Source organism: Marmota monax, unplaced genomic scaffold, assembly GCF_021218885.2.
Source record: "Marmota monax isolate L192 unplaced genomic scaffold, Marmota_monax_Labrador192_F-V1.1 WCK01_AAM20220418_F8-fsc00025, whole genome shotgun sequence".
Taxonomy (NCBI): Eukaryota; Metazoa; Chordata; class Mammalia; order Rodentia; family Sciuridae; genus Marmota; species Marmota monax.
Window position 1 is genome coordinate 2,133,206 of NW_026691950.1, and position 26,714 is coordinate 2,159,919.

At 38.7% G+C, this 26,714-nt stretch overlaps 1 protein-coding gene and 1 long non-coding RNA gene across 5 annotated transcripts in view; one reads left to right on the forward strand and one right to left on the reverse strand.

Annotated features, from left to right (window-relative positions):
• Window positions 1-1,116: 1,116 nt before the first annotated feature.
• Window positions 1,117-10,258, reverse strand: LOC124098123 (uncharacterized). 3 transcript variants are annotated; one of them, XR_006853479.2, is made up of 3 exons: window positions 9,951-10,258; window positions 8,459-8,624; window positions 1,117-1,413 (listed from the first exon to the last, which is right to left on the reverse strand). It is a non-coding gene; the product is annotated as an uncharacterized LOC124098123 (long non-coding RNA). The 3 variants fall into 3 exon arrangements; XR_006853487.2 differs by lacking the exon at window positions 1,117-1,413 and adding an exon at window positions 8,018-8,303 and having other exon boundaries at window positions 8,401-8,624; XR_006853482.2 differs by lacking the exon at window positions 1,117-1,413 and adding an exon at window positions 8,023-8,303.
• The window catches only part of Rhoh (ras homolog family member H), a 39,871-nt gene continuing 21,544 nt past the window's right edge, over window positions 8,388-26,714 (forward strand). Inside the window, exons 1-2 of one of the 2 annotated variants that reach the window (XM_046452670.2) lie at window positions 8,388-8,729; window positions 14,176-14,233. The gene's annotated coding sequence lies outside the window, so the exon portion shown is untranslated. Of the gene's footprint in view, window positions 8,730-13,974; window positions 14,037-14,175; window positions 14,234-26,714 lie in introns of those variants that run through there. The other variant, XM_046452605.2, reaches the window with a different exon arrangement.

Genomic DNA, 26,714 nt, shown 5'->3' on the forward strand with positions numbered 1-26,714 from the left:
GCTCTACAGCTACATCCCCAACCCTTTGTATTTTTTATTTTTAGATGGAGTTTCACTAAGTTGCTGAGGCTGGCCTTGAGCTTGTGATCCCCCTGCCTCAGCACCCCGTGCCCTCCATTAGTGGGATCACAAGCATGAACCATCGTGCCTGGCTATCATTTCTTTATGGTGAAAAATTTCAAAATCCCTTCTAGCTTTTGAGTTTTGCAGATAAGGTTAGGCTTTTTAAGTTGTGGCAAGAACATGCACAGAGACACAAGAATGTTCACTGTTTACAGTGAGGTATGTGGTAGGAGAGGAGCCTGAAAAGACAGGCAGAGGCCATGTTAGGAAGGCTCTGAATGTCGGTCTGAGAAATGTGATTTTGCCATGTAGGCAGTAGGAAGCCAAATGTATTCTTATATTTGATACACACTCTTCCAGAGATTTAAGCTGATGGCCTATTTGAGCTACTTTGATTTTTCGTTTGGTGTTATAGTGCTGGGGATTGAACCCAAGGCCTGTGTATGCTAGGCAACCACCCTACCATGGAACTACATCCCCAGCTCTTATTTTGACACAGAGTCTCACTAAATTTCCAGGCTGGCCTCGAACTTGAGATTCTTCTGCCTTAGCTTCTCTAGTCACTGCCATTATAGGTATGTGCCCCCCACTATGCCCTGCTGTTAGATATTTTTTGTAATATAAAAATGGTAACTCACAAAGGCTAAGATTTAGAAAAGAGAGGAAAGGATTAAAGCACCCATAGACCATCCTGTCGCCTAAGACAGTTCCTGTTTGGGGCTTGGCATGGATGTCATTGTAGTGTACACCATCCTAAGTTCTGTTCTTCTTTTCCTTTTTATCCTTACATCATTGGTATCTGCTCTTATGGCCACAGGATCTTCCTAGATGTTATTTTTTAAATGCCTGTGAAGTTTCCCAATAAAATAATCTATCAGTCATTTCTATATATCATTCTACATTGCTGGCCATTTAGGTGGTGGGTTAATGAAGTTCTTTTATATTGTACAAGATGTTGATAGCTTTGGCTTCAGATTTTCATTATTCGTTGCTGCATCATTAAAAACCCCTCAGTTTCAAGTTTTAGAACAATGAATTGTGACTTAGATAATGAAGGCATTTTATTATCTCACTAAAATACTAAAATTGAGGTGGAGGTGGGTCAGCACGGTTGGGCTTCTGGCTCTGTCTCTGCAGTTTTCTTGGTGTTCTTCCTGAGGTAGCTGCTGGAAGCCCCCAGAGCAAAGCAGGAAGGGAAGGCTGGAGTTTGTGCCTGGGCCCCACGGCCATTCACAGCTGCAGGGGAAGGTAGGAAGCCAAGAAACAGAAGATTCTTTATCTCTCTCTTCCACCAGACATCATGATTCATCCTCTGGTACAGGACATTTTGTCCATCTCCAAATAGATGTTCTTTTAGCAAAAGAAGAAGAAGAAATGACTATTATGCAGGTAGTTATTTATATTAAACCTAGAGACTTATTGAGGAGACATGTAAAAACCACAGAAATGGGTTTTCAGGTTGAGTTCTCAAAGCCTGCCCTACATGCTGCATGGGCCAGAATGGAGAAACAGGCCCCCCAAATACAGCACTGTGATTCCACATTGCTTTTTAAACACTGAAACCACATCAGCCTTTTTGTTATATTAAAAAAAAAAAAAATTCCCAGCAAACCAAAAAAAAAAACCAAAAACCTGAAGTGAAACCAAATGCATTAGAGAATCACAGAAGAAAATAGAGAATAAGCTGAGCATATAAAACACTTAAATACTTTTAAAAACACAAATTGTCAGTTGAATTAAACTTAGTAAACCTGTACTTAAAAAAAAAGAAACAGAACAAGATAAAAAACAACCAACACTGATTATAATGTTTATTCTTCTGATTACAGAGTTAATTTTTATTGACTATCAAATATCTGCTTAGTAAAAACATTAAATGAAAAATATATTTTCTACTACACTATTCAAAGACATTGTTACTGTTTGGGATAATTATTTTTGGTCTTTCAGATATGATTATTTTTTCACATAAAATTGGGATTTTACTGTATAAGTAGTTTAGTTTTATAACTTATCCTTAATACTACTAATAAGTCTATGGTTATTTAAAAGTAAGGCATTGGGCTGGGGTTGTGGCTCAGAGGTAGAGCACTTGCCTAGCAAGTGTGAGGCACTGGGTTTGATTCTCAGCACCATATATAAATAAATGAGTAAAATAAAAGTCCATCAACATGTAAAAAAAAAATGTCCAGAGGACTAAAAAAAAAAAAAAAGTAAGACATTTTCTCCACTTTTTTACATCTCCCTCTTTCATTCTATATGTAATTCTTGAACTACAAATAATTAATTTGGAAAAGTCATTTGTTTCCTGGGAGGAAAAATGCTACAGAAGTACACTGATCCAGAGAGTTCTCTCATTCATTAGCTTTGTGCCCTTATATAAGTTGTTCAAATTTTGGAGTTTCATTTATAAAATGAAGATTCTGAAAATAATAATAATAATAATAATAATAATAAGTTTTGCTATGTTATAGTGATCTTTTGGACATCAAATTTTAAAATTGAATATAAATTCAAAGTTAAAATAAAACTTAGTAATGTTAACATTCTTTCAAAATATTTTTAAAAATTTCAAAGCATTTTGTATTTAGAAGACTAATTTAAAAGACAGGAATTAGGGAGCAAAAATTCTATATTTTGCATAACAAATATTTTCTGTAGAGATAGGTTTGCTCAAAATTGTAAAAATTGATGTTTTTGATAAACATGAGAAATCAAAATTTTATTTAGAAAAAAGTGTCTTAATAGGAATTTTGCTTTTTAAAAGATTTGTGTGGTAAAACAGCAAAAAGAACATACATTTGTTTATAACTAATATTGAATTTATTTATCTTTTAAAAAATATTTATTTTTTAGTTGTAGTTGAACATAATGCCTTTATTTTATTTATTTTTATGTGGTGCTGAGGATCAAACCCAGGGCCTCTCACGTACTAGGCGAATGCTCTACCACTGAGCCCCTAATATTGAAATTTTATGTATAATTTTAAATGAATTTAAGCAGAAAGTGCTCATTAAAGAGAATACACAACCCTTTTCTTCTAAGTGATTAAAAATATGCCCAGGCACAATAATTTAGGTAATAACAATAAGAAGAAAACAGCAGGTTTAGTTTGAAACCAGATCTTGTAATCGTTGGCTGCACTTGTCGCAAACATGTTTTCTTCAAATAAGCATCAAGCATTTCCCACTACCTCTTTCTTTTTCAGTTCAGACACTGAATTAATTTCACGGAAACCTCACTGCCTTATTTCTGAATACTTCTTTATCTTCCCCTGAGAAGATTCAGCTAGTACGGGATATCTTTTCCAGCTATGATTTCTATTTTAAGGGAAAGTTAAGACAGGTCTTCTATGTGGTCTAATGCAAAACCCTGTGGAATCCCTGTTTTAGGAGTCTTTACAGAGGTTGGAATTTGCGCCTGGTTGGGATCATCTACATGTGACCCTGTAGAGGCTGAATAATGAGGAAGATAGTTTTGCTGTACTTGGCTGTGGTCCAGTGAGTCTCCTCTGAGAAGTGCTATAAATCACTGGTTGTTATGTAAAATGTTGCAACTGAAGCAATGACTAAGCTTTATAGAGAAAACTTAGGTAAACTTGCTCAATGCAGTTAGAAGGAAAAAAAAAAGAACAATGAATTTTTTCATCTGGTTCAGATAAATAATAGATGGTATAATAAAAAAAAAATTGGGGAAATACAGAAAAACAGAAAGAAAAACATAAAAATCACTTATGACCTGGCACGTAGGGATACTTGTATGTAATAACAACTTAAATTCAAATTTTGTTTTTATTTATTTATTTAGGTATGTATGTTATATATGCACATATGTTTTGTGCTACTGGGGGTTGAATCCAAGAGTTCTCTACCACTGAGCTATATCCCCAGCCCTTCTTATTTTATTTTGAGACAAGATCTTGCTAAAGCTGCCTGGGCCGGCCTAAAACTTCTGATCCTCCTGTTTCGGCCTCTGTAATAGCTGTTATTATGCACCACAATTCCCAGCCAAATTCAAGCTTTATAACAGGCTTCTCCCTACCCCCACTTAATAGCAAATTGTAAACGAACTCCTGTGTCATCGAGGATTCTTTGATTTATAGTGAGAGCCAATATGTCTGCTTCTTAGGACTGAGCCACCAGCAGTAGAGAGTTGGGCCTCTTAGAGAACAGTGGTGGCCTCTACTGCCCACACCTATATCTTTTCCATTGAGTCCATAACTGTTTCTGATATGCAATGCCAAATGGCACCAGGTCTCAGCTGGATGACATGATATTTTTTATTATCTATTTACTTATTCTATCTATGGGCTTAATTAGAATTTACAAATAAACACAAACTTTCAAACAGGTATTTCAAACTGATAGTTTCCATGAAATTTGCTTCAGTGATAAAGTGAATGGAATTCATATTTTTACTTAGATGATCTGACATTTTTCACTTATATTGAATAAGGGAATATTTCCAAGACAAAAAGTTAATTTATAAAAAAGAAGGGGGAATACTTCCCAAAGCTCTAGCCAAATTGTTGCAGATTTACCAAAAGGTAAGATATAAATTACCTCTTGAAGTGAAGAAAGCTTGCTACTTTTTGGTAAACCATTTTTTTTTTTTGGGGAGGTGGGTTTGGGGATTGAACTCAGTGGCACTCAACCACTGAGCCACATCCCAGCCCTATTTTGTATTCTAGTTAGAGACAGGGTCTCACTGAGTTGCTTAGCACTTTGCTTTCACTGAGGCTGGCTTTGAACTCGCAATTCTTCTGCCTCCGCAAGCCTCTAGGATTACAGGTGTGTGCCACCACACCCGATCTGGTAAACAATTTGTTGTTGTTGCTGTTTTTTATTTGATTTGATGCAGTGTTTTAAAATGTTTACTTTTTGCTTTTTAAATTTTGGGGGGGACTAGTGACTAAACCCAGGGCCTTGCACATGCTACGTAAATACACTCCCACTGAACTACAACCCCAGCCCTTTTCAACCATTTTTAACACTATAAAAGGAATTTTTAAAACAAGCAAAATCTGCATCCATTCAAAGCCAAAAATCTATAAATATTCTGGGCATTTGGGTAAAAAAAAAATTTTTTTTAAAGAGCTACATGTAATTAAAACCATTGGTCTTTCTATTTTCAACTCAGAATGTACCCTGATTTCCTTGTGCTGGTTTTATGTTTCCATAAGATGCATTTTATTCACTTAAGAGCCCTTCCTGTTCAAATCATGAACTGACAATCCATAGTAATTCTATCTAGAATTGTGTGGCTTTCAGACGAGAGTGACACACCTAACCCATGAATCAATGCGTGTCTATAGCAGTTCCAGAGCTTTTTCAGGAGAGCAAATAAAATTTATTTTCACAAGTCCTTCTCATTGCCAGCAGAACTGTTTAGTAGTACATGTTTATTTATATCATGGTAATAATTAATAAAATACGGTGTCTAAAAATGAATGTGACTGAAAGTTGTGCCCTAGATACCAAAGCAGGGAACGAGAGGCTTCTTAGGAAAATAAACAATATGAAAAGAGGCAAAGAACTATTCTTTAAAAGTGCAAGGAACAGAGAGAGAGAGCAAAGGAAAATGCTTCTCTTTTCTTGATGAGAAAAATGATAATTTTTTAAAAAAATAATTTTTAGTTGTAGATGGACACAATAACTTTATTTATTTATTTTTTATGTGGTGCTTAGGATTGAACCCAGTGCCTCACACATGCTAAACAAACTCTCTACCATTGAGCTACAACCCCAGCCCCAATAGTGGTAATTTTTGAAGTTTAAAATAGATCTTCACCAAATAAGCCATTTGGAATCAGGATGGAGGAAAACAACTTGAGAGGTTGACTACCCACCTGTGTGAGAGTACTTGCAAATAATATTTAAATGGTTTAGATCTATCCTATATTCAAGGGTACCAAAAATACTAGTTAAATTCAACTGGCTAGAAAAAAGCATAAAGAGGTGCTATGGAATCAGGCTGTGCCATTTGTTGTGTTTGTAGCCCTAAGCATAATATTTAAGCTATCTGCGCCTCAATTTCCTTCTTTGCAAAGAGAGATAAGTCTGATCTGGTACCTTCCTCATAATTTGGGGGATCATTAAGTGAGGAAATGCCTAGACACTGCTTAACTGGCACATGTTAGGTATACAATAAATGGTAAACCAGTCTGACCATTATTATTAAGTTATTCTTAGAATTTGGTTAAAAAGATGAACAGAGCAGAGACCAGCAAACTGAGGAAGAAAGTAGCACTGTGGAACTAGGGGGAATTTTCCACTCAGTCCCTGAGCTCTGGCCGTATTTTTCTCTAGGTGTCAGTTAGCAATCCAATATGAAAACAGGTACAGGGATTTGGAGGAGAGACCCAAAGGACCAGAAAAGTGAAGGGGTAAGCAGTTCAGTGGAGGTATGGGGTTGAGAGGTGAGCATGAACTTGGTCCCCTGCCCATTGGGGAAGAGCTACCATACAGAGCTGTGTGGTCCGCATCTCTCCCTTCTAGGTACATCCAGAGAGGAGGCAGGGCTCCCATGACCCAAGGGAAGGCGGATCATGGTGATGAACATGATCATGAAACCTAGGGATTCATGCCAATGGTAAGAACCATTAACCTTTAAGATGATCATTGGATGATTTAAAAAGACCTTACCTCTTTTTTCCACCAAGACCTTGTTTATTATTTAAAAATTATTTTTATTTTGGTACTGAAGATTGAACTCAGGGGTGCTTAACCACTGAGCCACACCCTCATCCCTTTTTAATATTTTATTTAGAGACAGGGTCTTGCTGAGTTGCTTAAGACCTCATTAATTTGCTGAGGCTGGCTTTGAACTCCCGATCCTCCTGCCTTGGCCTCCAGAACTGCTGGGATTACAGGTGTGCACCAGCATGCCCAGCATGACCACCCTATTTAAACATGTACATCTTCAAGCTTCCTATCTCCCTTCTCTGCTTTATTTTCCTTGAGCACATTGGAACACAATGCATTACTAAATTGCGCATGTTTCTTATCTTCCTGGTAAGTGCAAACTAATAAAAGTAGACTCTTCTTGTTCTTGTTTTGCCTGCTATCTTTTAGTACCTACCACAATGCTTAGTAAATAGTATTGTAACTGTTTAATATTTGCAAAATGAAAAGAAAGGATAAATTCTCAGTTATCTTAAGGTATTTATAGTGTGGTAGTAGATGAGCTCAGGAGGCATTTCTGAAGTTTATGTGGTGCTCAGATTATGCATAAGAAATAGTGTCATTAACAATTTGACTTAAGGGCTGGGGAGGTGGCTCAAGCGGTAGCGCGCTCGCCTGGCATGCGTGCAGCCTGGGTTCGATCCTTAGCACCACATACAAAGATGTTGTGTCCGCCGAAAACTAAAAAATAAATATTGAAGAAATTCTCTCTCTCTCTCTCTCTTAAAAAAAAAAGACTTCAACATATCAGCAATGACATCAACTTCCTTAATAAGACTCCTAAAGCTTAAGAAATAAAACCAAGAATTGATAAGTACAATGTCATCAAATTATAAAACATATACACGGTAAAGGAAAAGAAGAAAATAAATAAAGCATTTATAAGATGGGAGAGAAATGTTTAAAAAAACAAAACAAAACAATTTGACTTAAAAAATTCTGGATCCTTTTAACCCATTGAGACAGCATATAACATTAGAATCCAGTGCATGGTGTTTAAACTTTGTTTCCCCAGAATTTAGAAACTGGAAAAAGCTTCTCAAATCTTCCAGTTCAACTGTTGTTATTTAAAGAAGGGAAAGAGATAGAGGAGAAAAATTCCAGAAGTCAAAAGCTAAAACATCAGTGACAATAATACATGAAATGTCTACTACATCTGAGGTAACTATAGAGCCTTTTGTTCTTTTCTTTTTTTCCTCATAAAACTCTTCCAAGATAGATATTATTATACCTATTTTGCAGATAGGAAGATCAGGGCCTCATTCTTTTTTTTTTTTTTTTTTAAGAGAGAGTGTGTTTTAATATTTATTTTTAGTTTTTTTTTTTTTCTCGGCGGACACAGCATCTTTGTTTGTATGTGGTGCTGAGGATGGAACCCGGGCCGCAAGCATGCCAGGCGAGCGCGCTACCGCTTGAGCAGGGCCTCATTCTTAGGAATAAGTAGAGCAGGGATTTGAATCTTGCTTTGTCTGAATCCAGACTTCTACTTTCTCCAAGGGTTCAGCTTGCGTTTGTATGTAAGCTTCAACCTGCTCCCTCCAGAACTGTGCAAGAGACCTGTTAATTTGAAAAGATGTCAAGTTAGCGCCCATGGGCCTTAAAACTGAAATGTTTGCAACGCCTGCTCTGAGCAGATGTGCTGGGTTGCAGTTACCCTGTGATGTCTGTACCCAGACTGAAGATCCATATCAAGACAACGAGCAAACCGTAACTGTGAGAAGAAGCTGCGATGGCTTTCCTCATTCTCTTCTTTTTTAAACAAACCAGACTGTCAGCATCGGTGTGAAAGTTGAGTGCTTCACAGTAGTGACCCAGGAGCTAGTGCACTTGACCCAATTCAAACTCTTCTGCTTTTGTTCTCAGAGGCTGCCTCACCTTCTTAAAAGAAAAAAGAAAAAAAAAATCAATGCTGGCCAATCTATGTCTTTGTAGAGTGCATTTGATTTAGGAGACAGCCCTTTGGAGCTACATCCCGTGAATAAGGTGGGTGAACAAGCTGGATAATATTTTGAGTCATAAGTAAGCCGGGAATAGGGTGCAGTGATACTGATTTTGTCTTGTAGTTTATTAAACGGTCTCTGAAGGACTTTGTCAAGAGCTTCTAAAAGTGCTTTAACGAATGTCTGCAATGTTGGAAAAGCACATCAGCCGCCAAGGGTCTGCTTTGAAGGGTAATGGTCACTTGACTACATCAGCTCTGTCTGAGGTCTTTAAGAAGATGTTGAACCCTAACTATAGAGTCCAGTCTTGAATTATGACTTCGGGTGCTATCACCTTCTGCAATAAGACTCTGTCTGCATTGTTATGAATTGTAGTTCTGCAATAAAAAGAACCAGGATGTGAAGGTTTGCTCAGTAAACATGGTTCTACAAGGCAAAGAAACCAGGATGACAATGGCACCTCAGCATCCTGAGAACTTAATATTCACAGGAACAAAAAGTAATATGCCGAGCTACACTAAAAACTAAATAGACAATGAGAAAAGCGGCAGGTGGGGTGGGGTGGGGTGGGGTGGAGTGAATGATGTTTTTATGGTTCTGGCTCTAAGAGGGAAACTAGGAGATGTTTGAAATGATATTGTTATCTGGTTAGGGAGCCTGTTGTTTATAATGAATTAGAGGCACAAGGAGGAAGTCAGTCATGATATGTTTAGTCTGTGGCCTTTCTAAGATATTTCAATATTTAGAATTTTAAAGTGAACTTTGTATGAATGTCACTTTACACTGAAAGTGACACATCAGAATTAAGATATTTCTCTTAAGAAGAGTTAACATTTTATAATCCCCATCATGAAATCTCTCAATCAGAAGGCATTGGTGTTTTAATAGTCTTTTATCATTTAGAGGGGAGCTGGGTAAGAATAATTGCAATATGTTTTAATGATCTGAGTATGAACCTCAAAGCATTCAGAACAGATTTTAGTACATATTTCCCATCTTCTGAAACCACTGAAAATGTTTTATTAGGTGGCATATTACAAATGAAGGCCTCTGTAAACATTCAAAGCTACCCTAAATCTAAATCATTTTGGTTAATATGATAAAAGTGAGAAGAAGAGGAAAAGTATTGTACAAACCCAGGGTAGAAACAATGTAGTGAACAAGTCTTGTCTCGGGATTACAAAGATTAATCCTTCATTACAAATTTACAATTGTCATTAAGAGTTCTCTCTGGCCTAAGTGGCAGAGAACCTTTCCAACTCACCACTTCTGCATGAGTTCAGGGTTCATAAGTCAGCAGATTGTTTAAAAATCTTCCATAATAGAGGTCCTGAGAGGAAAATTGAGCTCTTCTTTGGCCATATCATTTAGCATTTCAAAAGAATGTGTTTTGAGAAAGCCTTTGCCTTTTAACCTTGTCCTGTTGATTGCGTTTGTGGGAATCTCAGAGAAGGGCTCTTCAGAAAAGACACACCATTGGCCTGGGGCCTCTGACCGCCTGTGCTTCCCCACAGTGGCCCTGTTCCCTTCCCCTGGAGGCAGTGGGGTGAAAAGTCAGGACAGATGGAGGGGGGAACCTTGCTTCTGTTTTTCACAGGTCTTACAATTTCATGCAAATCATTTACCCAGCTGAGTTCTCTCTTTTTCCTCAGCGGTTAAAATAGGTTTTAAAATGACGGTTGGGAGGATCAGATGGGAGAATCAGTCTGTTCATCAGTAAGTGGTTTTTCAGGGAATATTCATGCCTGGGCTACCTGAATGGGAAAAGCTGGGCCTCCAGCCTCCAGGGCCTCTGAGGGCACTTTGCAGGGCTGATTGATGGGTGGATTATGGTTCTTAAGGAGGGTCTGATTCCCACTACATATGTTATACCCATAAATTCCTTCCTCTCTGCCACTCTGAAGTCCTGAGATTCCCCCCATCTCTGTCCCAAGGCTGGACTACAGAGTATCAGAAGGGACACACTGAGAAGTTGTGTTAGTGCGTGAATGTATTTTAAGTCCTTTGCTTCTTTCCTCTGTCGCTACCCCTTTTAAACCCTGTTAAGAGACTGAGAGGGGGCTCCCAGTGACAGAGCACTTGCCTAGCTGTGCAAGGCCTTGAGTTCAATTTATAAAGAAAAAAAAATGTGAGAGAGGAAAGGAGGGGAAAAAAGGAGAAAGAGTGAGAGCACACAAGCACACTAGGAAAAAAAGGCATTTTCAGGAAAGGGAGAGGCGTAGTTGTTTCTTCCCCTCCTCCTAAGAAGCCCCCTCTGAGATTCAACTATACGTGAAGATTAGAAGAACGTGAGAGACGGCTGGGAAAACTTTCTCACAGCCAGGAGCAGGAGGAAGCACGAAGCCTGGCCGTCTGAGACCATCGGAAACCCACACTTCCACACCCAGAGCAAGAGCGGGTCCTTCAGCCGAGGAGGGTGGTCAGCCAGGGAGCGGGGCAGGGAGAGGAGTCTTGCAGTGAAGGTGGCAATGTCCTTCCAGGATGGGGTGGGAGTACCCGGGCCTGTAGACACACCAATCCATCCTGACCCCAGAGTATGTCCACCTTTTTGTGCAGAAAATGTGCAGGGGCGGAGTCCATGTAGGCAGCTGCCCTGGTTCAATGCCTCTGCTTTTCCAAAGGAAGGCAGTATCCACCTGGGACCCTGAAAAGAAAAAAAAAGAAAAAAACAAAACAAAACACTGGATCTCTTGCTAGAAGTATGACATCCCCCCACCCCCTTGTTGGCGATTGGACCCAGGAGTGCTCCACCACTGAGCTACATCCTCAGCCTTTTAAAATTATTATTTTTTTTTTAAATTTTTAAATTTTGTAAAATTTTGAGACAGGGTCTTGCTAAATTGCTCAGGCTGGCCTCAAACTTATGATCCTCCTGCCTCAGACCCCCAAATTGCTGGGATTATTCGCGTGGGCCACTTTGCTCTGCTATGACCTACTTTGGGGTCTTTTAGAAGCTTGAGTGAGAAACATTTTATGCTGAATTTTCTGACACACATCTGAAGTCAACCGTCATCTCTGGGTTGAACTGGAATGAAGGAGCCCCATTGTGGTGCGGCACACACTATATTAACACCCCGCCACACTTTGCCCTAGGCCCTTTCTAGATTTGCTTTCAGTAAGCTTTTTGGTGAGAGGAAATCAGTTTAACATTGAGGAAAAAAAAATATAAGGAACCACTTCACAAATCTTGTTGCTGACCATGGTTAGTCCAAGGCTCGGGCCATGGTGTCCTCTCCATGGGACCGCAGTGGCAATGCTTCTCTTTCGTGTCAGCACTGGAGAGCTAGGAAGACTCTAGTACCCTGGTGACAAGTTTGTTTCTGTCCAGTGAGCACTGAATTTTCTATGCGGTTTGTTTCCTGCTTGGTTTCCGAAAAGCTTAGAACTACATAGCAGACATTTTCTGTATTAGCCTCACCTCTCGTTTTAGCTTGATTTTTGTCTTCATTTCTCTGGCTTTGTTTTTAGATTCTTTTTTGTTTTTAACTTGCTGTACTGACTAAGGTGCTGTATCTTTATCATCTGCCCTAAATCCTCTGATAAAGCCAGAGGCAAAGAAAATGTCCAACAAGTCGTATGCTCTGCTCCTGTACTAACATCACAATGGTAATCTGACAGTCCACTGAGAGTGTTCTGGAAGGAGATAATGTGCCCATCAGAAGGCTCCCAGGTCTTAGATGGCAGTTTGAGTTCCTGCTGCATTTTAATAAGCTGATACTTGAGTTCCTGTAAGAGGCTCTTGTGAGTTTGATAACTGTGTGTCCATCTACAAGAAAGTTCATCTTTGAACCAATTATTTCCTTCATCTCTACCCCAGGCACATTATTCTTCTTTCACGTCCTCGAACATGCCAAGCTCTTTCCTACTTCAGGGCCTCTGCACGTACCATTTATCTCTGCTTAAATTGTTCTTCTCCTCTCCCAAGCTATCTGCTTCTCATTCATTAGAGCACAGTGGCCTGTGCTCTAATCAGAATAACTGGGGAGTTTAAAACAAAATTGCTGTCCATGTCCTTTGGCAGCTCAATTCAATTACAGTCTTTGTGGGTGGGGCCCAGGCATTGATATTTTCTGAAAATCTTCTCAGACGATTCTAATTTTCAGCCAGGGTGAGAAACACAATTTTGAGTCTCAGCTTAAATGTCAGCTGCTCAAAGACTCCATCTTTGACCACCTCTAGAATATAGTTATTATGTTCTTGCCATCTGTGCAGCACGTTTTCTGATTCCTTTGTAATGGTCACCATAATTTGTTTTTGTTACCTGTGTTTGACTATTTGTTTGTGTCCCCCATTCTTCCCCAGGATTTAGGTGCTGGGAGGCCGGAAGTTTATCTGTCCTGGTCTTTTTTCTGTACATGGTATCAGGCCCGTTACAGGGTTCTGAATCTGCCTGTGTCCCTAGGCCCTTCCTGTCACTATATACTGTCTCGTGACAGACACAGGGACTGCATAAATCCTTGCATTCTTGAATGGACTTTATTCTTATGGCAGGTAGTTTTCAACCAAGGTATCGCCCTCAGCAATAAGATTGACAGTTATTTGGGGATTTGGGGTATGTTTTGGGTTGTGACCACATCATGCAAGTTAAAAAGTTGGTTTAGGTAATTCAGCCATAATCGGAATAATTACAGATGGCCTCCACACCTGGATTGCAGAGAGAGACAAGAAAAGCAAACATATGTTTTTAGGCAAATAACGAAACTCGGAGGATTCTGAAAACAACTCAGAGTCCAGTACCTCCCTTCACAGGTGCAGGGCCACCCAAGCAGGGCCACTGCATGGGGCCACAGGAGCTTTTGCTATGGCTGTGTCTGTTCTTTCCAAATTATTATTTGGTAGTTACTAAAGCAAAGCAGATAGCTCACCTCCTGTCTTCATACTATCAAGCTGACCGTGTGTAAGCTCTAAGGTGTTTTTCCCTAAGTTTAAATTAACCAAGACCAGTCCATGTGAGGGATTTGTGTGTGTGTGTGTGTGTGTGCACTTTATTTCACTTCCTTAAGGAATCATCTTGGTTTCTCACGCCTCCTTTCTCCAGTTGCATGTGGTGATTGATTCTTTGAAGGAAAATAGAGGCATGGGGGGAGAAGTGGTCCAGGGAGGGATCAATGAAACACAGACCCAGCTGTGCAGTAGGGGCCTCCCTCTGCCTCTTGGCTGGGAGGTTTCACCGTCTCATGGAGAAAAGTGCACGTGTACACCCCCAAACCCACACAAACGAAACCCCCTCTGCGGAGAAGCGGGCCACAGGAAATTGACTTGAGCACAGGAACTTGCTAATCGCTTTTGTCACATTCAGATTGTCCCTGCTCCCTCAGTCACCTCTGCGCGCTGAGCCCGACCAGCTCAGGTTGGATTCTCTATCAGCCCAACTTCATGTTTTAAGTTCTTCCAACATGAAGCAGTCGTAATCTTGGGGAGGAGAGAAACACCAGTCCTCGAAGTAAATCATCAGGCTGATGAGGCTTCGCTTGCTTTTGTTTTGACAGACCTGTGCCCAGTAAATTTGATTTCCGGAGTCAGTCATCTTGGCGTCTTCTTCGACAGGTAAGAGTTTGTTTCTTTAAAAATATTTCTTCAGCGTCTACGGGAATCTTTCTCATTCTATTTAGCTTTAGTTTAGGCTGAGCATCGTGGTTCCCTTGTTCCACTTGATAGAAGGAGGGAGAGTGGTTCTGCTCTCCCCTCCCCTCCAAAGTCCTAACAAAATGCATCTCATTTTTTGAAAACATTAAACATGATAATACGCCGCCTTTTGGTTTTCCAGATGTTCTCCTAGAAAATGCACTGTTTGTAATTGACTAGGACTGAGCTCAACGAGCTAGGTGGTTTGAATATCACCCCGTGTGTGATGAAGTAAATCTAAAGATCCTCTAATGAGTATAATATCAATTTAAAATTTTTCTAGTTTGGAAACAGAACCAAAATCAAAATGATGTAGATTTGGATCCAGTGTTTTTAGCTTGTTTGTTTCCCCTATTGACAACGCTACTATCGACTTTCTAAAAGTGGTATATAATGTCTATGTTTTGAAGTTAAAATTGGCTTTTGAGATGGTTTCATTTGGATACAAGTTGTGAAGTACCAATTAGTTGCCTGGGTTGTAAATAAGAAAGTCTGGGAAATCACCAGTTTTAGGTGCGCTATTAAGTCACAGCTGCCAGTGAAGGATTCAAACAAGCAACCAGTAACCAACGTTCACTTATGGGTTCTATGCTGGTGCTTCGGAGGAGATGAGAGAAATATAAAGAAATATTTCCTTTGAAGGACCCCATAGTCTAGTAGTTGCAATGAGACATAAAACCCAGGAAGCAGTGCAAGGTGGGGCTTAAGTGACAGAGGGGGTGGCATGGGCTGTCACAGTTACAGGAGTTCCAAGGAGGGGCTCTGGGAGTAAGCTGGAGGAGTTGGGAAGGTAAGGGCTTGGGAAGGATGTGAAGTTGGAGCAGATGGAGAAGGGGAAGGTTATTTTAGACAGGGAGGACGGCATGGGTCTTTGTACAAGTGTGAGACTGACTTGGAGATGACCCCAGTTGAAGAGATGGCCCAAGAAGACAAGAAAGTTTGTTTTGTACATTACAGAAAATAGGATTAGAAAGCTCCGGAGGGACCTTAAGGGGAAACTAAGGAGCACAGACTCCATTGGAAGGAGTCTTCTTATGGCGCTAGGTTCTGCCTTTCAGTTCTCTCTGCTCTAACGGAATTCCACTTGAGTGGAATTTGGTGATCTTCGCCATCCTTGGGTTTGCTTTCTTGTCCCTGCATCTGTCTGTGGTCCTCCATTTGTCCCCTACTGTCTTCCCCTTAGAACGTCATTTATGCAGAGAAGGGATTGTGTGGATTGGGGTGACCTCCATCTCCAGTTTCAACATTCTGAGGAGGTCCTTCAGGGCTCTGGTAATTGAAGTGGCCTTCTTCATGGGAGAGCGACTGGTGGATGGATAGGCTTGTCTCTGGCTCTCAAAGACCAGTCCTGGGTTGGGGCTGGGCTCAGTGGTAGAGCACTTGCCTAGCACGTGTGAGGCACTGGGTTCGATCCTTAGTGCCACATAAAAATAAATAAATAAACAAAGGTATTGTATCCATCTACAACTAAAAATTAAAATAATAAAAATAATAAAACACCAGTCCAAAAGTTTCGTGAACTATGTGTTCCCTTGCATATTGGAATGAGATGTTATGGATACTCTGCTGTTCCTTTAGGGAGTAAGTATATCATGATTCTTGGACCATGAAATATCTGAATCCATATAATAAAAAACTTATAGTATGGTGAATAAGAACCCTGACACTGGAGCCATATTGGCTTGTGCTAAATCTTGGTTCTATCATTTTTGGTCTGTAGGAACCTCAGACAAATTACTTAAATTCTTTGATGTTCCTATTTTTAAAAAATCTGTAAAATGGCTCTAATGGTAATAATAACTGAAGATACCTACCTCAGAGGGTTGTTGTGGTCATAAAATGATTATTATATACATATATCATATATATAATAAAATGGTGTTATATATAATATAACGTGTATATGTATATATATGTGTATCACTGAATCTAGTACCCAACATTAAATACACACTCAAAGATGTAGCTGTTATGATTCTTATAAAAACTTGGATATGGACAAATGACAACAATATGACCCATCTTGGGAGAAAGCTACCTGCCGACTAGCTTTTTAAATACCAATATTCCTTTCAAAGGAAATTGGTGGCAGAGACTGAGAATTGACATTTTTTTTAGGCACCAAGTACAAACTAGACACAGGAGTTGGGTGTTTTATAAAGATACATGAAAAAAAGAAAATCAGATTAGAGACTGATTTTTCAAGTCTTTCTCTAACACTTTCTCAGGCTCCTCTGACTATGCACTGCCTCATTTGTGGGCATCTGTGGTTGATGTTGCTCTCTGAATGCTTTGGGTGGAATTATCGAGGTGCTCGGAGTCAGAGGCAGAGTGAGAGACATTTCTTCCTTGGCCAGATTAGATTAATTTTTACAATATTTCAATTTCAGGACTTGGGACCATTTTGAGAGCAAATGTTGAAAGTACTTATTTGGGCTCTAGATGCTTGGGTCTGGGTGAAGGCCAGACAGGATGAAAAAGATCCTGTTTCCCCTTCTACTCCCTAGATTAGAGATTTTCTTGGATTAGAAAGCCCCTAAAAATGCAAGTATAGCTGGTATGTTAATTATGCAAGAGATTCTCAAATATGTGTGTAGATTACTTTAGTCAAAGAGTAATATTGTTTTCTTTCTAGTGAGAACATAGGGAGGAAATCTGGGCCTTCATGTGTGGAAAGGGATGGGCAGGAGTCAGGATGGGGTGCCCCGTGGAGGCTGGAAGACAGTATGACAGTAGGGGGGGAGGGGTGGGCAATGAGAGAAGCAGGGTGTCAGAGAAGGAAGGGGTGAACAGAGGGAAAGGCAGGGTTCAGAAGCACACAGCCCTTTCATGGTTCAGTCATTTGATTCCAGCAGCTGTGTGAATGCCCTGAGCAACTTCTTAATGACTTGCATAAAATATTGTCCAGCTATTCTCAGAGATTTGTCTGATTCTAGGCTGGAATAGTTGTTCCTAAGGCCGACTGGACATCAAAACCACAGGAAAAGCTTTTAAGAATTAGAAATTCTCAGGAGCAGTGGTGCACACCTGTAATCCCAGCAATTTGGGAGGCTTGAGGCAGGATTGCAAATTTGAGGCCAGTCTCAGCAACTTAGTGAGACCCTCAGCAATTTAGTGAGGCCCTGCCTCAAAAAAAAAAAAAAATAGGACTAAGGATGTAGTTCAGTAGTAAAGCACCCCTGGGTTCAATCTCCAATACCAAAAAACAAAACCAAACCCCAAAACCCCATAAACCAAGCTCTAATTTGACTTGGAAGCAGTGATTTTATGGATGGGGGTTTGGGAGTCATTAATCCAGAACCTTCCCACCAGGGCCATACACACTGAGACGGTACATTGAGTAAGTACTCAAATGAGCCAAACTGTCTTCTCTCTCGTGTGATGGATATTTTCACACAGAAAGCATTTTCTTTTATTTGAATTTATTCCTTGGAATGAGTTCGTGGGAGTGGGATGACTTGGTCAAGAGTGTGAACATACTTAGCTTAATCATATTTACATTTTAATATGCAAACATAGAGCGCCACTTCTTTAAAAACATGCACAGGCTATATGTTGTTATTCTGATCTCAGAGAAAGAAGTTGGCTTTCAAGGGAGAAAGTGCCAAATCACTTCTCTGACAAAATAGAATACAAATGAATTGCTTTTGGAAGAAATTTCCAGAGAATTGCTGAATGTTCAATGACTTCTTGGAGCTTAAATTGGAACAGTCTTATCTGTGCACTTAGTTTCTCGTAAAACGGATGTCAGCAGTGACCTCTTCCCCATTTCATAGAAAAGAAAGCCAAGGAACCAAGGCGGTGAAGTAATATGCAGGATGATTCTCATCATATTGGCCACATAACCTATTTGGCTTACTGTTAAAATAAATAAATGACTGAGTAGTTGTATGCATGACCTCATGGGGATAAAGCACTGCAAAATAAATGCATGGGGGATGGGTAGACACGTAATTGACCAAGATATGAGATAGACTTCCCACCTTTTTTTTTTTTCCTGCATCATTATTATTCATTATTTGTATAATATCCCTAAAAGCATGGTCATCATTTGGGAATAAGATGAATTTTCAGTAGTTTCAGTGGAAAAAAAAATGCTATTGCAAAATATCAAGTGACAGAAGACAGTGGTGTTCCAGAACCCAGCCTGCACTTGCTTGGAAGAAATGATTGTAATATTTTTGTACATTTTGCAAGCCAGTGTTTACTTATGTTTCTCCGTGTAGTCAAAATACTTTATGATGGTGTGCTTGATCATCTCTCTTCCTTCTTCATTCAGTGAGATCATGTTGTAAACTACAAATTGGCTGAAATAGAAGTATTTATGCCACAGAAATCAGAAAACACAATAAATCAGGCTCTCCACCTTCCCCCGCCACCCAAGACCCTGCTTTAAAATATTTTGCAGCATACCACCAAGGAACTGTGGAAAATGCAAATATGGCAATTTGACAGTACATGTCAAGATGTTCATATGCTTTATCCATTCTTTCCATCCCTGGAAATTTATTCCAAACAAACAATTCAAAGAAGGAAGAAACACCATGCAGGAACACATGCACTGTATTATCATTTATAACAGTGAAATCTTCTAAACACTAAGCAACAGGGGTTTTGGCAGCTTTAGCTCCATGGAATATTTTGTAGTCATTAAAAGTCCTAGTTAAAATTAGTTATAAAAATATGTTTGATGAAATGTTAAGTTAGAAAAGCAGGATTAATATTTTTACTTACATCTAATTTTATGATGATGAAAATTAAATGTGAGCCATTTAATTAAAAAAATGAAAACATTCTGTGTTAGAATGGTGAAATTGCTGAATTTGCTTTTTACTTCATTTATTGTAGTAGTGGTGTATGTGCATTTAAAAATTTTGGAGAAGATCTGTAAAGAAGTGGCCTTGAGTAGTTTTAATATTTCAGAGGGTTTTGTGGACAAGATGAAGATGTTTACTGTTAATCCCTAGGCAGGATTTTTTTTTTTTTTTTTTTTTGTACCAGGGATTGAACCCAGGGGTGCTTAACCACTGAGCCACATCCCCAGCCCCTTTTATATTTTATTGAGAGATGGGGTCTCGCTGAGTTGCTCAGGATCTTGCTAAGTTGCTGAGGCTGGCTTTGAACTTGAGATCCCCCTGCCTCAGCCTCCTGAGACACTGGGATTACAGGTGTGCACCACAGGGCACGGCTGGGCAGGGTATTTTAAAGGGAGTTTCAGTCCAAGCAGCCCAGAGTGGAAGATGCTAAGGGGGTTCCATAGAGCAGCTGAGAAAGGAAAGGAAGTGCCTGGGCCTTGAGGACTTGCAAAAGTAGACGGCAGGAATAGAGACCAGTGTCCTCACATATACGCTAGGGCCAGGGGTTTTCTGGACACAGCTCTCTGAGAAATAGCCCAGAGAAAAGCTACCCTCAAAGGCCAGAGGGAGCAAGAAGAGAACATTTCTCAGTAAGGGACAAAGAGATGCTGATCTCAGAAGTAAACAAGATGTATGTGAATAGCTCCCTATTAATCAGGGGAAAAAATAAAAATAAAAAGAGGACTCAGACCAGAAAGCATACAATTCTTCTAAATCATGGGTTCTCAAATTTTAATAGGCTCAAGAATCACCTGGAGTTGGGGTTGGCTCAATGGTAGAATGCTTGTGTGGCATGTAAGGGCATTAGGTTTGATTCTCAGCACCACATATAAATCATAAAATAAGGGTCCAACAATAACTAAAAAAATATTAAAAAGAAAAAAAAAGAATCACTTGGATGGGTGAGGAAGGTGTTAAAGAATGCAGAATCTGAGGGGCCATCTCTAAGCATTCTGATACAGTTGGTGTGGGAGCTGGCAGGAATGTGCATTTTTAGCAAGTCTTTGGATGTGAATGGTCTGCAGGTCAGGCTTTGAGAAAACACTAACAGACTGAAGGAAATAGTCTGGTTTGGTCCAGGGAATGTATCTGTGTGCACACGTGTGCGTGACTCTGTGTGTTTGTGGGTTTTGCAGGTGAGGCTGTTCTGTGGAGGCTCAGAATATCTGAGTGGCCGTAGCAGAGGTTGTGATACTAAGATCACCTACTTGGGAACTTTAGTGATTGTCATAACTCACAAATAGCCTTTAATGTTTTCTGTTCTTCTTACACTGAAAATTATTCTTTTACTTTATTTGTGCTCCACATTATCAAGCTTCTAATCTCTGTGGTAAATCAAGAGCCCATCTTCACAAAGTTGGAGGCCCATTTCAGGGCCTATTGGATGTGTGAGGGTCTGACCTCTGGAGCCCTCCTTCACAAGCACCTGACAGCCACCTTGGTCCCTATGTAACTGGGTTTTTCATTGTAGAGAGTTGTTTCTTAATCACTCGTTTGGTCACAAATTCCTTTGAGCTTTGATGAGAACCAAAGACCTTTGAGAAAAAGCAAAAATTCAGGTAGGTATACACATTTGCCATAGGGTTTCAGGGGATTTAGGAACCTGCTGAAGCCTATCTCTGGACTCCCAGTGATCCAGAGCCTTCACATTAATAATTGCTGCCTCAGAAGTTATTAGTGCAGGGGAGGGAGCCTTACAGAAGCTGAGAAAATCAAACCTCTGGGTACGCAATGTCAGATTAAGGCATAAATGCTGCCTCTCCAGTTAATGGCTGAAAGGAGGACAAGATGGCCGATATGCGTATAGTTTTCGAGCATTGGATTCTTAAATCAAGTAGTACAGGGGGCTCAAGTTGGTTCCTTTCAGAGAATATAGGATTAGTGTTCTAAGCCCTCCATTCTAAGCCCTGAATTATTTTATGGGAAGCCAAGATCAGCTCTCATTTGGGAAGCAGTTTCTCAAGTCTAGCGTTAGGATCCTACTTACTGTCATATGTGATCTTGGACAGCACAAGAGATGCAGGCAGGCTGTAAATACCAGGCTGGCCAACCCCAGAGTGCAGTGAGTGGTGAGGGACCAACTGATAGCTTCCTGGACACCTAGCCAGGCTGCTTTCTGAGTGAAGCCACTAACTGGTATATAATGTGCTTACTTCTAAGTTGTAGCTTTTCCTGTCTGAAGCTGAACATCTGGTGGGGCCCTGATAACTTTGGAGATACTCTTTTTGCAGTGTGGACTTTTGACCACTGAAACCCAGTTGGCCATCTTCTGTTAGTGGGGAACTGACTTGCCATTTGGGGAATTGTATGTTTGGGGTGAAAGCTCATGCCTTTGTTAATCTCACATCCACTTGGCCTGTGATATCAGGCAGGGTATGGAGACTTACTCCAAACCCTTTGTTTCAGTAAGCCAATTCTGCTGAAGGTGATGAGATGAAGACTATGTTATTATGTCATGGTTACAGAGGGGGTTGACCCAGGGTGGGGAGGGCAACGCACCCATCTCTCGTCCTCCAAGATAAAGTCTATGAAATTGGCCAACCATTTATGAAATACAAGTCTGGATTATCTATGAGGGATAAATGATAATCGATCTGTCTTTGGGGTAGAAAATGAAAATTTATAACATATACTCATTTAGTAAATATACTTCATTTTTTTATAACCATTTAAATTATTGCACAACCATTGTTAGGTTTCTTGCCAACTTTAATATTCAAATCATATGGCATCATATAACCCCTAGTTACAGCCCTCAAAAGACAAATAAAGGAGTGGGGGGTGTAATTTGCCTAGTGTGTACAAATCCTGGGTTTGATCCCCAGCATGGCTAATAAAAAAACAAAAAATCCAAAACCCAAAGCAAAAATGAAACAAAACAATAACAACAGCAAACACATACGAATGTTCCTTAATTTATGATGGTTTGACTTATCGTTTTTTGACTTCATGATAGTGTCTATACAGCCCTTTGTTTCTTTCAGTGCAGTATTCAATAAATTACATGAGGTATTCAATACTTTGTTAAAAACAGGCTTTGTATTAGATAATTTCCTCCAACTCTATGTTAATGCAAGTGTTCTGAGCACCTTTTGAGGTAGGCTAGGCTAAGCTGTGATGTTCAGTAGGTTAAGTGTTTTAAATGAATTTTCAATTTGGAATAGGTTTATGGGATATAATCTTTTCTAAGTCAAGGAGCATCTGTTTTCTGTGTCCATTAAAGGTCAGCTGCAAACTTGTACCCCTGTTACCTCCTAGAGGTGGTTTCCCCTGCTTTGTCATGATGCCCAGCATCCTAGTTGCTGATGCAAGCAACTAACTGGAACATTCTCACCTTGATGCTTTTACTTCTTTCAGGTGGGATTCCTACTTTTCCTCTGTCTCCCCCAATTCCTGGTCCAGCTCCCACCTTTTGCAGAAATTCCAAATACACATCCCTCACCATGAACCTTTTCTTTCCTTTCTTATACTTTTTTCTCAGTTGCCACAAAAATTTCTACTGATGTTTGTTCTAGTTGAGCTGAAAATGATCCCAACCAAGTATAAGGATGCTTGTGATTATTCCTTCTAGTAAGAAAAAAGAAAGCCATATATTTAGATTCAAATTTAAGTGATGTGAAGCTACTGCTATCAGCTGCAAAAACCTGGAAGAGGTCTACAACTCTCCTTTGGCACACTTTCTCTTGATAAAACCTGATTTTCCTTAAGCTCCAATATCTTCAGGTAGTAACTTGTTCAGACTTATATTGATGGCTTTTCTCTTTCTCTTCCTCTTCCTCTGGTTGTGATGAAGGAGTAGAAGAGGGTGTTGGAGGTATATACAGGAAATAGGAGGGGAAAGGCCAGGAAAACCTTACGTATTGGCAGTACAATTTCCTACATCTGCTAAAACAATATTTGTCACTATATTCCAGTACACACACTATCTGGAAGTGTCAAAGAAGTTTCTGAAATAATGTTAACTTTAAAAATATAATAGTAGTTGGTTTTAGTGATGCACACCTATAATCCCAGCTACATGGGAGGCTGAGGAAGGAGGATGGCAAGTTTGAGGCCAGTCTTGGCAACTTAACAAGACCCTGTTAAATCCCCAGCACTGCAAAAATAAAATAATAAAAATACAAAACAAAACAATAGTGTGGGTATACATAATAAATTATATATGCAAAATGTATATTAGTTTAATGGTATGAATCTCATTTAATTTTTTAGTAATTTGAATCTCACTTATTTAATTAAAAAATATATTATATGTGTATAATGCATGTTTATTGTAGCAAATGTGTCTTTTTTTATACCTTTATTTAATTTATTTATTTTTATGTGGTGGTGAGGATTGAACCCAGTGCCTCATACATGCTAGGCAAGTGCTCTACCACTGAGCCACAACCCTAACCTGTCTTTTTTTTTTAATTTTTAAAAATTGTAGATGGACAAAATACCTTCATTTTATTTTATTTTATTTTTTTTAATGTGGTATGGGAGGTCAAACCCAGTGCCTCACGCATGCTAGGCAAGCGCTCTACCACTGAGCTACAGCCTCAGCCCCCTGTCTTTTATCTTAAGTACACTTTTTTTGTTGTTGTTTTATTTGTAAGTCTTTAAGTTTTCATTTATTCAAAGTGCCATAATCCCGGTGTTTTTCCTTTAAGATGTATGAAATCTATAACAAAAAAGCTTGAACGTTGTATCTTAATGTAATAGAAATACAGCTAATGCTTAAAAGGATCATTTGAATTAACAAAGGGCAATGAAGGTAATCTTGCTGAGTCTCTAACCTTTCTTTTCATCCTCTACATCTCAGGGAAAGCAATTAAAATGTAGATTGTGGTAATATTTCTATTAAATTTTAGATGCATGAAAATACATGGATAATTTTCACATGGCAGCAGCGGGGTAAACCTATGTAAACCTTGTCTCAAAAACTCAAAAACCAAACTAGTAGTTTTGGATTTCCCCAAGGGCCACCCATTTGACATGTCATACAGGAAAGAACCATCGCACATATAGGGCAGGAAAAATTAGTTTCTCTTCCAACAGGGGTTAGATGCCTGTGGTTTCAGTTTTAAAGCTAGATTGTGCAACTGTACTCAGGAGGCAGGAAAAGAGTTTTCAGCTGAAGTTCATGTTTTTTTTTTATTATTGTTTTTTTTTTTTTTTAAACCTGTGCCAGTTAATCTTATAGAAGTTATAGTATCTTAAAGCTCCATCTGATTTACTGTTCCTTTCTTTGGTGGACTGAAATGATCATACTTTCACAATTTTTCTACATTCATTCATGCTATTTGGAGTTTACATGTTCGTGCTCCTTCTTTTATAAATTGATAATGGTTGGTTTTATTTCTCAACGGGTATTTAGTTCATTTTATCATTTTTCTCACCATTTGTAATTATTTTTTGTCTTTTTTGCCAATTGTGAGAGTGCTTAAGGACTTTTATATACTGTATCATTAACACAGCAAATGACCGGGGCAAAATGCAGAATAAATAAGTTTAGTCTCCTTTAAGACTTTAAGGTTTTAAAACCTTTAGATTATTACGGAATTTTTCCTTTTCGTATAAAATATTGGCACAAGTACAATATATAAATAATATTATCAGTCAGTTGAGGAAGAGGGTCAAATGATCCCTTCTTCTCTCCACTCCATGTGCCCTGTCCTGAATTATGATTTGGAATTATTTTAGGTGGCTTTAGAAAGCCTCTTCTCAGGGTTGGGGCTATGGCTCAGTTGGTAGAGTGCTTGCCTCACATGCACAAGCCCTGGGTTCAACCTGAGCACTATACATACACAGGAAAAAAACAAAAAACAAAAAAACAAAAAACAAAAAAAAGGAGAAAGCCTCTTCTCAGAAAAATTATAAGTTGGGCATTATAAATGATTCATCTTTAAATATTGATAGCCTTTGACCACTTCTAAGAATTATTCCTAAGAAAATAATCAGAAATTTATTAAAAAAATCAAAACTTCTCAATATAATTTTTTAAAATAATAGAGAAAACTAAAAAGAACCAAAAATATTCAGTAGAAAGATATGGCTAAATAATCTTTTATTCTATTAAACATTCATTATGATATTTTTTGAAAAATACTTAACAAGTGAAAAATTTTAGAATATGAAATTATATATTTTGTATTTCTAAAAAGACCTATATACATATTTTTACTCATGAATTCAGAATATGGAGATAAATAAACCAATATATTAAAAGTTATTGTCTAGTGCGTGATATGGATACACATGACTTTAAAATATTCTTCATTTTTTCCTGTCTTTTCTGAGTTTAGCATGTATTATTTTTATACAAAGAGACCAATGATTCTCAAGACACGTTGGCACAAGCCTTTAATCCCAGAGACTCAGGAAGCTGCTGCAGGAGGGTCACAGCTTTGAGACTAGACTGGGCAACTAGTAAGAATCTGTCTCAAAATAAAAAAATAAAAATTAAAAGAAAAGAAAAATTTAAAAAGGCTGGGCATGTATCTCGGTGGCAGAGTATTTACCCAGCATGCCAAGGCTGTGCGCTTGATCCCCATATCACAAATAAAACAAACCCAGAAAATTTAATGACCATTATTAAAAGAAAGTCAGTATTTGGTGTGAGATTAAGAATGAAACCAATAAAATGATTCTGACATGAGAATTGTTTTGATATGTTGAAGGAAACCTAATATTTTGAAGACCCAGAATATAACTATATTTTATCCTTTAAAATTGAGAGGATCTTTAGATTTAGGGGGTTTCAGATTTCTTAGTTCTCAAACCTTGATAAGCACAGAAATTTTAATTTTTTGGTACTTGGCCCCATACATGCTAGGCAAGTGCTTTACTACTGAGCTACATCCCCACCCCAGAAACCACTTTTAATGAGAGCTGTTGGAGTTATTAAATAAGTTTGTGTGTGGTTTATGCTTTTAAAATATGAGAGAATTAGCTTTATAGCTGGTTGTAGAATATAGGCAAAACATAAAACATTGATGAGTATAGATATTTCTAAATTTTTAATATATAAAGAGATTCTCAAAGGGATCCTCTAAGAAGCACATTTTCTTTATGCATCTTAAATATTCAGTTTGGGAATAATTGTCTTTCAAATACTCTTTCAAAGACCTACTAGATGAATCATAAAAAATATCCATTTCAGTATGAAGTAGGAAAATTACCTTGTATCTTTTCATGGCCATTTTTCTACACAGTGATATCAAATATCTAAAAGTTTGCTCATGTCAAATGCTAAATATTAATTAGAATATTATAAAATTCTTTGAAAAGTTGATTCGTTTAGCAAAGGAGGGAGTTTCCATTTAAACATAAATCTCGGGTTTCACTTGTGCAGTATTATCAATTGATGCTTTGGTTTAATAGTAATTCATGTCACCTTGGAACAGCTATTATTTGAGAGACACACCATGTATCAGTTAGCAATGCTTTTTGACTACAAGTTTTATAATACCTGACTCAATACCAGTAGCTTAAAACAACCAGGATTCATTCCTCCACGGGACAAGAGGTCCAGAGGCTGCATTTTTGGCCTTGGTTTCTGGACT